A 17,196-nucleotide genomic window follows, 5' to 3' on the forward strand; every position below is an offset into this window, starting at 1 on the left:
AAAAAAAATTATGATAAATCGGCTTTCAAAACTAGCTCCCTCTATTTTTGCCCGCCCCTTTTTGCCCGTACCTAGTTTTCAACTTCTTAAAACGGATTTGTTCAATTTTTACGATAAATTTAATATAAAATGATCACTATGGAGTTAATTTCTGGAGGGCTCATTTCTCCTCCTTTGTAAATGTTAGTTATCAAATTGTATTTTTTAAATCTTCAGATGAATGTATCGATCAAACAACAAATTTTAATATTTAAAAATATACTTTTAAAACCATACTGGTACTACAGTTTCTTGAAAAGAGACTGTTATTTTACCAAGAGCCGAAGGGAATTTGAAAATTCGTAGCTTTACCAACACCATCATTAGATTAAATCACTTAAAGTTGTCAACGCAGGGCAGTATGTAAAAAACAACGTTAAACCGATGATGACGATGATGTCTGATTGGATTTAAACTGTTCTATTTTCTGCACTTACAAGCATTACGCTTCATTTTTTTAAATATATTTTTGTTTTGTATCATTATCCGAATTATTCTCATCTTGGTTATTTTCAGAACGTTTTAGCCGATGTAATCTTCGGCCCTCAAATGCATCTTTGCAAATTCACTAATCTATTATGTCAAACTTGAGAGTCTGCAATGGAATTTGACACAAGATCTATATACATTCAGCAGGTAACAATTTGCCATGATTAAGCCATCTATAGAATTTCTTAATCACGGATAATAATATCTAAATAATATCTAGAATAGAATTGGTTAGTCTAAGACAGGTGTTCAAATCTTATGGAAAACTAAGGAAGAAACTCAGCATGGTCTTGGAGCAGTGAGTTCTTCCTCTAAAACCACAATGTTTTGCTTTTTCAAACATTTTTCTCAGGATTATATAATGAAGTTGATTCAAAATGTTTTACTGCAAGCATCTGCTTTTCTGAACCAATAACCACTCTTTTCTATATACGAGGTGCCTTTTAAAAAGTTTCCAGACTTTTTTTTTTGTCTGAGCACTTTTATTGATAGTACACACAGGAAACTCTAGTCCTCTATGAAGTAATCTCTTTCAGCTCCAATACACTTGTTGTACCGTTTCAACAACTTCTGGAAGGCTCCAGGAAAGTCCTTTTGTGTGAGCGTATCAATTACCCTCCTCACAGCCTCTTTTATCTCTTCAACTGTCTCATACTGACAGTCTCTAGAGCTTTCCTTGATTTTAGAGAATAACCAAAAGGCACAAAGAGCAAGGTTTGGACTATAAAGAGGGTGAGGAACTGACGTTGATGTTCATCTTTGTCAAATAGTCTTTGTCAAGGATCCAGTTGTGAATTGGTGCATTCAACCAAATCTTCCACATCTTCAGTTCCTCACGAATAATTGTGTGTACAGTTCCCACACTGACATCAAACTGTGCGCCTTATTGTCTCTATAAACACACAACGGTCCTTATCCATTAAATTCTTTATTTGGTCAATCAATTCTCACACGCCTCTCATCATCCATCACAGACTTCTTTGCGTTCCTTTAATCTCGTATACCACTCAGAAACTGATGCTCGATTCATGCAAGAATCCCCCCAAAACAGTCTGAAGCATTGCATACGTTTCTGTGTCATTTTTTCCATGTTTAAAACAGAATTTTGTTGCATATCGTTCTTCTAAAGTGTCCTTATATCCAGATTTCATTTTTGAAATTCACCAGCTATGGCAATCAGGTGTTTGGTTGATTCCAATTCCTACTGGAGCTGTTCATTTGACCCTAAAATCATAGAAATTAATCTGTCCTCTCATAAGATGTACAGCAATAAAGTATTCCATTTATGAGAGTCTATGACAATTTTTAAATGCTTTACGAAAAAAATCTGGAAACTTATTGAAGGCACCTCGCACAAGCCACATTATCATAAAAATATGTTAAGTCTCCATTTTTACCGTCAAACGACATGTTTGATTTTATGAAACCTTTTGAAATACTTTAACTTTATTTGCTTTCCTAAGTGTAATGAACAAAGTTGATTTCGCCAACGTTAATGACATAGAATCGCCTGTGCCATACATAGTGTTTACGTTCTCATAAAAGCTGACAGTTTTTTACACTGAGGTATTTTGAACCAGGCCAGGATACAATCGGAAGAAGACGTCAGTTCCGAAAAAATGCATCTGCGAATCATGTCATAGTTGCATGATAACAGAAAAGTTTGAGTTAAAGCTGACACCAGAGTATTTAATGGGTTGAGAAAACTGAACTTAATATTTTGCCTGTGCTTAATTGAAGAATGGTGTGTGTGATCCCCATGCATCTAACATGTAATCCATTCAAAGTGCACTAGCCGTTAAGGAAAGGGAGATTTTGCTTCTCTAACGGAAGGCAGGAAGAAGAATTCCAAAACATTAGCCCAAGATTCGTATGCAGCATATTTGAAGTTTGTGTCCATGATTTCCGTTCTTTACCGTCTCACATAAAAAAAACGTTGCTCGTTTTCTTTTGGCCTTTAGGCCAAGATCAAAGTGTAGTATTTGTTCTTCAGATGCTACACTTCAATTTCTTGTTCTAAGTCGAGGAAAAATCCTTCACGACTGAGACAATTTTTGTTTTCGTTCCTTTTCTCCATTTTAAAAAACAACGCGTGTGTCTTGTTAATGTAGACATTGGTTACCTCCCTTGCTTCAGTTACATGGTTACCTCCCTTGCTTGTGGTGATATAAATAGGAGTCGGCCATCTTGGTTTAGTCAGTTCGTTCGTACAGTTTAGACAGACTACAAGTGTCTCAACAAATGGTAGCAGAGATATCCCTCTGTGTGCGACAAAACGAAAAAAAAAAAAAAAAAAAAAAAAAATTTTTTTTTGTACAGCTTGTCTGTAGCACTAGACAGATCGGATATCGGATATGGCAACTTCGAACAAACAACCTCCATTGTTGGAGGGGAAGGATGTTTACGAGAACTGGAAACAAGACGTTGAAATGTGGTCGTTGTTCACGGATCTTTCTGAGGAAAAAAAAGGGCCAGCAGTGTTTTTGACGCTACCACCGAATATTAGAGAATGTGTCCATGAATTGCCAACAAGTGACATCGGCGGACGAGATGGCTTGAAGATCTTAATAAAGAAACTGGATGACATATATTTAAAGGATGAACACACGCGCGCTTACATGACTTTTAAGGAATTTTACACTTATAAAAGACCGTCAGGTACCAGTATAAATGACTTTCTTGTTCGTTATGAGTTTTTGTACCAAAGATTAAAAAAATTCTACATTATTCTACCGGAAGGAGTGCAAGCTTTTCTTGTTTTGAACGCGGTTAACATATCGGAAGAGAACGAAAAATTAGCGCGGACAACGTGTTCTGTTTTGACGTATCAAAACATGAAGGAATCGATAAAGAAAGTATTTGGTGACATTTATCGTGATGAAAATGTACCGGCAGTGAAATCAGAGCCCGAAATCGTCAACTATAATTATTCTAAACCGGGTAACAACAAAAGGCGTTTTCGTCGAGGACAATCTAATCCATGTGACCGAAGTGGAAACGTGTTGTTGTGTTACAAATGTCAGTCTCCGAACCATCTAATTAGAGAGTGTCCTAGAAATACGCCCAGGTTTACGGAAGCGACAGAACAAATACACATTACGTTGTTCATTCAAGAAAATATTTATTTGAACAGTACAAATGAAAAAATCTCAAATCTTGTAAAGGAAACATTTGGAATGGCAGTCTTGGATTCTGCTTGTACTCGCACACTGGCTGGCGAAGTGTGGCTTGATGTTTATTTAGATACTTTAAATGAAAGTGACCTGCAACTAGTGAAGTATACGAACTCAGACCGGAGTTTTTGTTTTGGTGATGGAGTGGCTGTCACAGCAATTAAAGTTGCTAAATTTCCGGTTACACTCGGAGGTATAAGAGTTTATATCGAGGCAGATATTGTGAAAAACGACTTGCCTCTTCTATTAAGTCACAAATCAATGAAGACAGCAGGAATAGTGCTAGATTTCCGGAAAGATATGTGCTGGATTTTTGATAAATGTATTGAACTAAAGACCACAACTTCAGGGCACTATTGTCTCCCCTTAACAAATAAGTTGTTGGATCATAGTGGTACTAAGAACATTGTATTACATGTTCAGAATTTTGGTCAGTGTTCTTTCACAGAAAAAAAAAAAAAAAAGCAGAAAAACTTCATCGACAGTTTGCTCATGCCTCGAAGGAAAAACTTGTTTCCTTGGTTAAAAAAAGTGGCAAATTCAATGACAAGGAATTTATAAAGGCGATTGAGGAGGTTTGTGAAAACTGTCAAATTTGCCTTAGATTTAAAAAAGCTCCACTGCGACCGGTTGTGGGATTGCCTCTTGGCAATAGATTTAATCACACAGTTTGCATGGATTTGAAAGAGTTCATCCACAATGAGATGTGGATACTACATCTCATTGATGCCGCTACCAGGTATTCAGCGGCAACATTGATCAAAACAAAGAAGAAGGAGGAGATCATCAAAAACATCTTTATGATGTGGATTACCTATTTCGGATCTCCTGTTCGTTTTCTGAGTGATAATGGGGGTGAATTCAACAACGAACACTATAGACAGATGAATGAAAAACTCAACATAGAGACCTGTACTACTGCCGCAGAAAGTCCATTCAGCAACGGTACTGTAGAACGTCATAATTTGATAGTTGCTGAGGCAATGAAAAAAACAATTGACGATGAGAAGTGTGAACCTGAAATTGCCTTGGCATGGGCTATTTGTGCAAAAAATGCCCTCCTCAATTACTCTGGACACAGTCCAAATGAACTTGTATTCGGTTTCAATGTAAATACACCCTCAATTCTGACAGACCAGTTACCTGCTATGGAGTCCTCTACTACAAGTGACATGGTGAGAAAAAATTTAAATGCTCTCCATAGTGCAAGGAGAAACTTTTTGGAAGCTGAGTCCAGTGAGAGAATTAGGAGAGCTCTCAGGTCTAATGTCAGAACTTATGCTGATGAAGATTATGCTACCGGAGACCAAATCTATTATCGGAGGCAGGGTTTTAAAGGATGGCGTGGTCCAGCAAAAGTGTTAGGCAGAGAAGGCCAGTTTGTCTTAATCAGACATGGCGGAGCATTTTATAGGATGCATCCGTGCCAATTGATGAAAGTGAATAAAAACAACGAAAAAAGAACAAAAAAAGCTGAAATGCTGGGAAACACTACAGAAGGGAAGAATGAATACCTTTCAGTTGAGGAGGAGGAGGAGTTGCAGAATCAAGTGGTAGAAAGTGAAGATATAGACAGAGAAGAAGTTGTTGATAGTTCTACCAGTTTAAGAGATAAGACTGAAAAACCTGGCCGAAATAAGACCATAACTTATAAAATAAATGGAAGTGAGGAGTGGAAGAAAGGAAAGGTTATGTCAGTACAGCCTAAATCAACTGGCAAATATAGTCATTGGATCAATATAGAACCTGAGGATGAAAACGAGGATCAAGTTTGTATCAACTGGAATCATATTGATCATTGGAGAGAAGTGCCCCAATATACTGAACAGGAAAATGTAGTCCTGCTCACCGCTGAACAAGAGCAGTCGAAAGCTGTAATGGATGCCAAGCATAAAGAAATAAAAAACATGAACACCTATGAAGTATTTGAATGTGTGCCATACACAGGTCAAAAAACAATATCCACAAGATGGGTGATTACTGAAAAATTCAAGGATAATCAGAAAACAATGAAAGCTCGCCTTGTAGCACGAGGCTATGAAGAAAATAGTAATCTGAAAACGGACTCCCAAACATGTAGCCGTGAAGCTATGCGAATGATCATGCTAACCGCATCAATAAAGAATTGGATGCTGCAGACCATAGATTTTACCTCAGCCTTTTTGCAAGGTGGTATTTTAGAGAGAGATGTGTACCTGAGGCCACCATCTGATGTTTGTCCTAAATCTCAAGTGTGGAAATTAAAAAGATGCATCTATGGATTGAATGATGCTCCACGGGCATGGTACAAGAGAGTTACTCAGGCTTTGATTGGATTAAAAGGAGTAGCAAGTGCTTATGATAATGCATTGTTTTTGTGGCATGATATTACAGGAAATTTGACTGGAATTCTTGCTATGCACGTGGATGATTTTGTTTTCTGTGGAAACACAGAGTTTGAAAGGGATGTGATTGCAACATTGAAAGAAAAATTTAAGGTGGGATCTCATGAAAGTGGAACATTCAAATATGTTGGACTGAATGTTAATCAACAGGAAAATGGGATCACTGTAGAACAAGATCTATATGTATCTTCCATATCTCCAATAGAAATAAGCAAAGGGAGGATACTGAGGAAAAATGATGAACTGAATGAAGAAGAAAAGCATGAGTTGAAGAGACTTGCAGGTCAGATGATGTGGGTTTCAACTCAAACACGCCCTGATATAGCTTTTGATGTGTGTAAAATGAGCAACACTGGAAAGCATCCCAAAGTAAAAGCCTTATTTGAGGCGAATAAAGCCTTATCAAAATTGAAATCCAAGAAGGGTTCTATAACATTTCCAAAATTGGGAAAGCCCTCAGATTTACACATTTTGTGTTATACTGATGCCTCTTATGCCAGTCTGGAAGATGGATCTTCACAGGGTGGTTTTGTTGTCTTTATTGGAGGAAGTACTGACAAAATGGCCCCCATGTGTTGGGCGTCAAAGAAATTGGACAGAGTGACAAAAAGCCCATTGGCCTCAGAGACTCTTGCTCTGAATGAGGGAGCTGATGCTGGTGTTTTGACTGCGGTTATGATACAAGAGGTATTTCAGTTATCTAAATTGCCAGACGTTCTCTGCAAGACAGATAATGCATCACTTGTGGAGACATTGAATTCCAACAATCTGGTAAGCGATCGACGATTGAGAATAGATGTAGCAAGGCTGAAGGAAATGAAGAGTAGAGGGGAGATACAGATAGAATGGATCAAGGGTTGTGATCAGGTCTCTGATTGTTTGACCAAGGCAGGAGCTTCGTCTGAGCTTCTAAGGGACTTGTTAAATCAGAAATAAATTATTCACTTGAGGACAGCAGCAATGTTAATGTAGACATTGGTTACCTCCCTTGCTTCAGTTACATGGTTACCTCCCTTGCTTGTGGTGATATAAATAGGAGTCGGCCATCTTGGTTTAGTCAGTTCGTTCGTACAGTTTAGACAGACTACAAGTGTCTCAACATGTCTGACTCTGTCTCGTGGGGAAGCCGTGTAAATAGGAACTCTACAGAATATAAAATAGCAAACTTTACAACTTTATTTGACCATATTTATTTTTAACAGTTATTCGATATGACCTCTGTTGCCATCAATGATCTGCTGCAAATACTTAGATTAAGCCACACGAGTAGTTACAAATGATTCTCGTGAGGATTTTCGCCCATTTCCCCCCTCAGTTTTGTCTCCAAAGCATCTGAATTTGTGTAATGGGAAGCTGCAACTTTGTTCTCTTGGGGTTATTTAATATTAACATCGAGAGGTCTGAAGATGATTTTCTTTGGAAATGAAATCTGAAACCTCCTTGGTTAACCATTCTTGAGTCTTCTTTGCTCTGGGTGAGGGAGCTGATTTCTGCTGGAATAATCAACAGCGTTCTTAGAAGTGTTTTTTTTTTTTTTTGTCCATGGCAACAATGATGATTCAACAATATTATATAATGTTTTTTGACGTTCAACTTCAAGTAAAAAAATGACATTATTTTTGCACCAACCTAATATTATAATTCTCCGAGTTCAGTTATACACCTTCATCAACAAAAATCAAAGGACTCAAGTCTTGGTAAGGGCAATCAAGATCATAATGGACACTGCACCATGCCTCTAAATTACAAACTGTGACCCAACATCACCGTAGGAGATCAACTCTAATCATTTTGAATATTAACATGCGTGAGCGTGTAAATGACCCTCGTCGTTATTTTTTTCTCCTCGCATAAGACGCATGACAGGTTTAAAATGCAGTAAGAGAATTTCAGCTATTTGGTTTTGTTTATCTATAGAACTTGCAGATAACGACTGTTTGTTTTTAGTATTTGTAAGGAGATGTAAGGAGATTAGTGTAGAGAATAATGTAAATCGTCGCAATGAATACTTTTGCCTTCTTTGCTAGATTGCAGAGGAATCTCCTCGGTTTCTTCTTAGATTCTCTCTGGTGGATTTAATCACTTTTGATGTGCAACAATAGGAAAGCAATCTGTCCCTCATTTATTAGTAAACTCTTAAGTTTATTTGAATCGTTTCATCATTCTGCAAACCAACATTCTAGTGAAATTATTGATTTATTATCTGTTGATAATTTTTTTTCTGAACTTGTACAACTCTACAATCGCAATTCTCCAAAAGTGATATTAGAAAATGAATATATATATATATATATATATATATATATATATATATATATATATATATATATATATATATATATATATTCAGTGTAGTTTTTTTTTTCCATTTTTTTATCCGTGTTAAAAGCGTTGATTGAAATTTGAATTTTAAAATAAAATACAGATTGAATACGTTTAAAGCCAAATTTCAACGCGAAATTATTAAAATATACAAGTGTTTTTTTTTTTTTTTTAAAGGTATATTTCGGAGTAAAACTCCCTCGTCAGTCTTTTATATTCTTTCTCTCTTTCCTCGCCATGATGTTAAGTTGAAGAAAGTCGAATGAAGAGTCCACGTGATGTTAACTGTGGTGTTGTTTTTGTAAGGCCAGAAAGGTTGCGCGTGACTGCGCGATTTAAAAATCAGTGTAGTTTTTTTTTCTTTTTTTAATCTGTGTTGGAAGCATGGACTGAAATTTAAAATAAAATATGTATTGAATACGTTTGAAGCCAACCGTGGACTCTTCAGTCAACATTTTTCAACTTCGCATCATTACATATTTTATTTTAAAATTATGTGCGCGTGTGTGTGTGTGTGTGTGTGTGTGTGTGTGTGTGTGTAAATATATGAAAAACATTATAAAAATAATTATATTTTAATAAAAATGAATAACAGTTAAAATGTGTAATTGTAAATATTTAATACCCTGCATAATAATTTCCAGGAAGTAGGCTCCTTAGAAAACATTCGCCGCAAAAACACGTCTTCTACCACCACATGTGCCCCATATCAAACAGACAAGAAAACAGATACTACACGCTACTACATTTCCTGAACAATATAGGCAAAATTACAAAGAAGAGAGGAAAATGAAGAAGTAGAAGCAGAAAGCAAACTAAGCAATTGTAAATATAGAGAAGCAGAGAGAAAAGAATTTAAAGGGTTGAAGAGGCGAACAAATAGTTAAAAATCCATCTTGTGTGCCGGTCACACTTTGGCACCGGAACATGTTAAATTTCTTAAATGTCCATAAGTATATACATTTCATGGACGAATCCCTCCCCCTTTTTTTCTAGACAATATTTACCTCTGACTTGGTGTAGGCAACTGATTCATCATAAAATAACAGTATGGCCGGACTACAATTATAGAAAGAAAAATATTTATCGAGTCTGATCTGTTATGTCAAATAATGTGTCCACTTACATCAGGACAGACGCTTGACATTAATTCTAATCTTCAATTGAAACCTTTTAAATTAATTGCACCTTTAGGATTTAACAATTATAGGTGCATCGCTTTAGTAGTGTTTAAGATGTAATTGATCTATATTTAATTATTCTCTGTCTTAAACGGTTAAATGTTTGTATTAGGTTGGTGCAAAAATAATGTTTTTTGACGGCAGAATTATTTATCTAGATTCGTGAAAACTGATCACTTCACAGGTAGAGGAAATAATGCGAGGAGCATCTTACAAGGAAATCTTGCAAAGTTTCTAAGTAACTCATAAAATATTTTCCAATAATTACTTTGGCCATCAATCCAGTATCAAAATAAAGTAGCTAATTAGCATAGTTTTGGAGTTAACACATATCACCAAAATCTTATTAAACGGATTATTTAAATTAAAAGGTTATATTATTTGTATAAACATTTATTTGATCACCAGTATGGATTAAGCCTGTTCTACTGCAGGTATCCTAACTGTAATCTCCGAACGTATATACCAAGCATTGGATCAGGCAGGAGAAGCTAGGTCAGTAGCCCTAGACATATCTAAGGCATTTGATAGGGTTTGGCATGATGGTCTTAAAATGAAATTATATGGTATTTGTTGTGTCTGTATTAATAACAACACGAACACAGAAAGTAAAGGTAAAACAAATATATTAAGACGAAAAGATAATACATATTTACAAAGGTGTAGTTGTACTGCAGTTGGAAGATTGTCCGGCAGAGTGCGTGTTAAAGTCTTTCATGGAGCAACCGGCACATGCGTCTTGCCTATCCGGCGTTCGGACACAGCTCCCTGGTCTCGCTGACTTGATACCTTTATCTATATCTTTTCACCCACGTATGCTAATTAGTGGGCGTCTCCACAACAGTATTGCTGGAGGTATACTTAGCATAATCAAGCCTTTCTCAGATAAAAGAACAATCCAGGTTGTTCTCGATATTCATATATCAAAACAATATGATATAAATGCGTGTGTGCCATGTGTCAGTCCTTGGACCTTTATTATATCTGATATTCATAAACGACCTCCCTGTAAAATTTTCTCTGATATGGGAATATTTGCTGATGACGCCACACTCTATAACAGACATGAGCGTAAAACTAATAAACACATGTCTAAGGAAACTTATAAAAACTTAATAAAACTCTGGAGGAAGACCTCCAGTCTGTTGTGGAATGGGGCCGTAATTGGTTGGTAATATTCAATGCTGCCAAGACTAAGCTTCTTTCCTTTAATAGTTACTAGAAATCTTTTAAACCACTGATTGCCATGGCTAATGATACACTGCCTGAAAGTACTTCCCTCAAGCTCCTAGAGTTTACATTCACAAACAAGCGCATTGTCAAAGCTGCTGCAAAGAAGGTGGACTCTCTCTCTCTCTCTCTCTCTACCATGCTAGAAAGTTATTTACGCCTGAGAGTATCCTGTAACTCTACAAGGCCACCATTCACCTATGCTGATGACACGACTATCTATGGCAACACATCAACGGCCGTAAATGATGATTTTCTCTCTGATTCTCTCTCCTCTGATCTTGAGCACATGGTACAGTGGGGGAAGAGGTGGCTAGTTACCTTTAATGCATCTAAGACCAAGCTCCTATCTCTACATCATAAACGCTTTGATCTGGCATCAATTGAAATGGATGGCTCTCGTCTAGGGGAGGCGCCATGTTTTGATAAGCTTCTGGGTTTGACCTTTACTCCTGATCTTAAATGGAACACATACATCAAGTCTGTGGCCAAGATCGCTGGGAAAATGGTGGGATCCTTCTACTGCTCCAGAAGATATCTCACTAATGATGCAATTCTTTATCTATATAAAAGCCAAGTACGTCCAAGGATGGTGTACTACTGCCACATCTGGGCAGGAGCTGCTAAAACAGCCTATCCTGCCTTGACAGAGTACAAAATAGACTTCGTGGCTTGGTGGAGGATGCCATTTTCTCGTCCCTGCAACCTCTTTCCCACAGAAGAGACGTAGCGAGCCTAACTTTGTTCTATCGTTATTTCCATGGCAAGCGCTCGTCTGAGCTCCATTCTCTGGTCCCCCCTCGTCAATCTTTTTCAAAAAACACTCGACTAGCTGAAACCACCGTCAATAATTTCCCCCACTCCTTATCTGTGCCTAAATCAAAACATAGATTCCATGAACAAAGCTTCTTTCTTAGAACTGCACGCCTGTGGAACTCTGTTCTGCTTGCCTGTTTCCCTCCCGACTTCGACCTGGATGTCTTCAAGTCCAACACAAACAAATTCCTGATGAACCGCCCCCTTAAGTAATGACACTTTATCAAATCTCCAATACTAACTATTACTACGATACTATCCCATTGATTACTGTACACGCAATAACCCTTATCCCCGAGTGGCCCTTGGGCCTTGATAAGTGGTGAACTCCATGTAAAAAAAAAAAAATGTATGGACTATTGATGCCATATTTGGGCTGGTGCATCTTTTACTGTTCTCTTCCTCTTAGACAGGGTTCAAAAGAGAGTCACCAACTTAATAGGTCCTGTACGATCAGTTAGGCTTCAAATGCTATTCCATCGACGGAATGTTGCATCCCTCTGCCTGTTTTACAAATATTTTAATGGTAGGTGCTCCAACGAACTATAAGCCTTTGTCCTTCCTCGATGTAAATACTCCCAACAAACCCGACCAGCAGCAAAATCCCACCCCGTAGACAGCAGAAATCCCTAAATGTAAGAAAACCTTCTTCTCTAGGTCTGCTTGACTTTGGAATTTCCTTCTGGTTTCCTGCTTCTCGGACTGTACTGACATGCAGAAGTTCAAGTGTAATGTTAACAGACATCTTGCTGCTCAACTCCCTACATAGTATCCCTGAAAATTATGTCCCAGATAGTAGCCCCCTACTTCAAAGTGGCACTGTGCCTTGTTTGGGGTGAAAATGCAATAAAAAAAAACATGAATTGGAACAAATACATTGAGGTAATTGCCAAGTCTCTACCGTGCTAAATAGCTACTCACACCTCAGAGTATCCTGTATCTTTACAATGCCATGGATCTAAAAAGAAATATAAACAAATTAATAGCCTTACAACAAACTTAATGCATTTAGCTTTAAAATGACACCACTTTCATCTTACTACAGTTCATAGTTAAGCAGATATGAAGACTTGAAATGTGCCCAAGATTTTTGGGACACCCTGTATTTATATTCTTGCTATCACTGTTTACGTCACTCCTCCGACGAGGACAGAACTAGATGCAAAGTAGGTTTTTATATGGGAGGAAAACCTACTTCCCCTCCAAAAGAAGCACTCTGAATTGAGACAAAAATAAGAATTGCTTTCACGGGCATAACAAATAAAGTGTGATATCAGACCATATTGATGTCTTCTCTAAATTATTAATTGACAAGGGCTTTTGTGTTAAATTCATTATTAATTAGTGGGACCTGTGAAAATTCGACAGGGGACTCATCCATATGTAATATATTGATGTTGGCATTTTGTAGATGTTTAGCGTAAATGGAAATGCTCTGATATTATTGTATCTCTTTTGTTAAAACTGAAAAAGTATTTATCTAAGCTAGCAGGGACGCCCGGCAAATCCCGGTCGTAAAGTATGCTGAAAGATGATGCATTAATTTTTGCAGATTTTGTATATATTATTATAGAGTTAATGTTCTCTCGATTTTTGTATATTATAAAGTTGCGATTTCAAAAATAAAAAATATATATCCATATGTCTTAGGCGCATCAGCTTTGAGCGAAACCAAAACTTATGAAAAAAAGAATATATATATAAAAACTTGAGTTCCTTCAGCTATAATCGAAATCGAAACCAAAACTTATGAAAAGTTCTTGATAAAATTATTGATAAAAAATAGATCACTGGAGTGCCATCAGCTATAATCGAAATTCAAACCAAATTCTTGGTAAAATTATTTATAAAAACAAAAATAAAATAGACAATTTCATGTCATCAACTATAATCGAAACTGAAACCAAAACTTATGAAGAATTCTTTGTAAAATTATTTATTACAAGAAATGGAAGTCCATAACAATTAAACGACAGTCACTCGGATGTAAGCATGACACACAAAATAAATAACACACACGCTATTATATTAATATATAGATGTATTGAAATAGTCAAAGAGATAACAGCCAACATTTAGCCATCATTTTCCTTTTCAATCATGCAGTAAGTGAAAACTGATGTTACATAAAAAAAAAAAAAAACAGATAAGGAGACGTAACCTAAAAAGGGAGAAGAGACTGGATAAACGGATGTTTGGTGGCGGTATAAAAAATCTTTATATATCAAGATCTATTTATTAATATACTGAATCTGAGTTAATCAAAGTTTGCTCCATTAATCGTTTTTTTTATGTCGTATAGATTTTAATCCAGCAAGGTAATAAATATTAGTCAGTTTGAGAATTAAGTTATGTTTTATTTTCCATTTTTATTCCTCTAATTAGTCATAATTTGCAAATAACTCCTCAAATGATCTATCTTTGCTAACTGTCTATCATTTTCACTCTCTCTTAATTAAAGTTGTATGGCTCTTGGTTATTATTCTAGACATAATATACTGCTCTAGCTTCCGTGTCTCTCTTACTCAGTTAATTAACAATCGGAAATATCAGGTTGACAAGAAAATTCTTGCTTTTCTTAACTTTTAAAGTCAGATGAACATTTCTCGGCTCAAACAAAAATTTATTGATCGAAATAAGCACTATCAGAATCAACACACATTTACCAATGCAAAACAAGTTGTAGAATAATCAAAAGAACTGTATTAGTCAATAACACACAACAACAACAACAATAATAATAAAAATAATAGATTCCAAGCGAGTTATAATTCACCTAGTCCAGAAGGGGGTAGCAACATTTGACAAAGACAGAGCAACTTGCCTTGCTCCAGATTGGAGCAAAGAAGGAATGGGCTTCCTACTCCTACAAAAACATTGCCAATGTACCATGGAAAAAGCCCCAATCTGCTGTTCCGAAGGTTGGCATTTTGATTTTGCACGGATGCTGAACGCAGATACGCACCAATAGAGGGTAAGGCAGCAGCAATAGCATGGGCATTGGAGAAATGCCGTATGTTCGTCATCATAGTGGTCACAGACCATGAACCTCTGAATGGGATATTTGGCAATCGTGATCTGAGCAAGATCCAAACCCCCCGGCTCTTTAGACTAAAGGAAAAGACCCTGAGATATAGATTTACCATACAGCATTGCCCCAGGAAGTGGCACAGAGGCCCTGATGCAGTCTCCTGCCACCCAGTGGCGATGGTGCAAGCCCTCCTCAATGTATTTCCAACAAAACCCTCTCAAATGGATATACTGGAGTCGAACAACATAAGCAACATAACAGAGTCAGCAGCCTTAATAGCAACATTTGCAGACAGCAGTAATATAGCCATGATATCACCAGACCTAATTCGTTCAGCAGGTCGTGGCGATCAACAATATAACAAATTAATAGACACAATACAGCAAGGCTTCCCAAAAACACGTAATCTCACTGCGCTCGAAGTCCATGAGTATTGGGAGGTGAGGCACCGCCTTAGCACTGACAATGGTCTAGTATTGTTGGATCGAAGGATCGTCATCCCCAAAACACAACGAAAAAAGGTCCTACACTGCCTGCATTCTGCACACCAAGGAGTAGTCGGCATGAAAGCACGTGCCAACGAATCGGTGTACTGGCCAGGAATGGATGCATCAATCCGCAGTATTAGGGCGAATTGCATGGTATGCTCAACCATCGCACCTAGTCAACCAAGGGAGCCTATCATTCTAACACGATCCCCAGTGGCCATTCCAGCAAATTGTCATGGATATTTTTTATATTGGAGATCACACATACCTTGCCTGCGCAGATAGGCTAACTGGTTGGCTAATTTTATACCGCCTAGAATCAGGTCACACTACTACAACAAAATTGATGTCCATATGCCGACAACTGTTCCAAACATATGGTGCCCCAGAAGAACTCAGCATCGATGGCGGCCCACCTTTCACTTCCAGCACGTTTCAAGAATTTCTGAAAACATGGTGTGTTAGGCACAGATTATCTTCTGTTGCGTATCCCCAATCCAATGGCAGGGCAGAGCTCGCAGTAAAAACTGCAAAGAGGATTGTGAATGGAAACACAGGCCCCCCAGGGTTCCTTGCACAATGACAGTGTTGCCCGGGCCATCTTGCAGTATTGGAATGCCCCAATCCAAAGCATTGGCCTATCACCGGCTCAATTATTACTTCACCGTCGACTACGTGACTCCATCTCTTCACAGCCAATCCTCTACAAGCCTCATCCTGAATGGGTGTCAGCGGCACAACACCGCGAGGAAATGCTCCACCACCGCAATGCAAAAATAGTAGAACGATACAATAAATATACCCGCAACCTTCCACCGTTACAAGCTGGTGACACTGTAGCCATCCAAAATCCAGTCAATCGCAGATGGAACACAACGGTTAAAATCATCAGTTCCCTACCAGATCGACAATACCGAATCAGGGTTAACGGATCCGGAAGAATCACACTTAGGAACCGCCGTTTCCTCAGAAAATGCGAACTCAAGCCTGCACCAACCCCAATACCAAGTGCAGCACTAGGACCAACAATTCCCTCAAGCGATACTACATTCTTGCATCTCCCACTGTCTCCCTGTAATAGCACATACACAGCAACCAAACCCCAACAACAAACCACACATATATCCCCACGCTTTCGATCAAGGATTCCCCGAGCTCTTTCTAGGTTACTACCACACAACAAACTAGGCCTAAAAGAGAGATACACCTCTCATACAACCCAGCCTACTCGTGGGGGGGGGAAGAGGGGAGATGTAGAATAATCAAAAGAACTGTAGTAGTCAATAACACACAACAACAATAATAATAATAATAATAATAGCAGCAACACTTACCAAGGGTCCAGCTTATGCACAAGATAGACACCAGATTGAGCTGGACTGAGGGCTTGTATTTATGTACAAGCATATCCAATCAGGTGATTCAGCCAATCACAATCCAAAGAATAGACTGGCCCATGTGTGCACAATGGAATCTCCCATTGTGCCATAAATAGTTCTCCTCTTTCATGAGAGGTAACTTTAGTCTTGGTCAAGTTATCCACAACTTGAACGCTGACCGAAAGTCCACTACACAATCCAATACAAGTCTATTTATGCTAGTAACGTAAAAATCTTGTGGTCTGGCGGCAGTGAAATCGCTTAAGGTGTTTTGGATATCGCTTAGGCTTTTGAAACGTTTCTCATGCAGAAAGTTGTCGAGATCCTTCAAAAAGTTGTAGTCAGTAGGTGAAAGGTCTGGAGAGTAGAGCAGATGAGGTCGAATTTTGTACCCAAAATCGTTCAACTACTGCAGGGGCGGTTTAGCAACGTGCGGTCGGGCATTGTCAGGGAGGAGAATTGAGCCTTTTATACTGACTAATGCTGGGTGTTGTTGTCGAAGTTTCTGCTGTATTTTATCCATTTCTAGACTGCACTTCACTGCCGCAATGGTTTCGCCTGGATGCAAAAATCTAGAATGGATGAGACTGGTTGCAGACCACCAAACAGTCAGCATAAGCTTCTTTTTGTACAACTCTGACTTCGAGAAATGTCATGGAGCTTC

The sequence above is a fragment of the Euprymna scolopes genome, chromosome 1, assembly GCF_053919585.1.
Source record: "Euprymna scolopes isolate OS-2025 chromosome 1, ASM5391958v1, whole genome shotgun sequence".
Taxonomy (NCBI): domain Eukaryota; kingdom Metazoa; phylum Mollusca; class Cephalopoda; order Sepiida; family Sepiolidae; genus Euprymna; species Euprymna scolopes.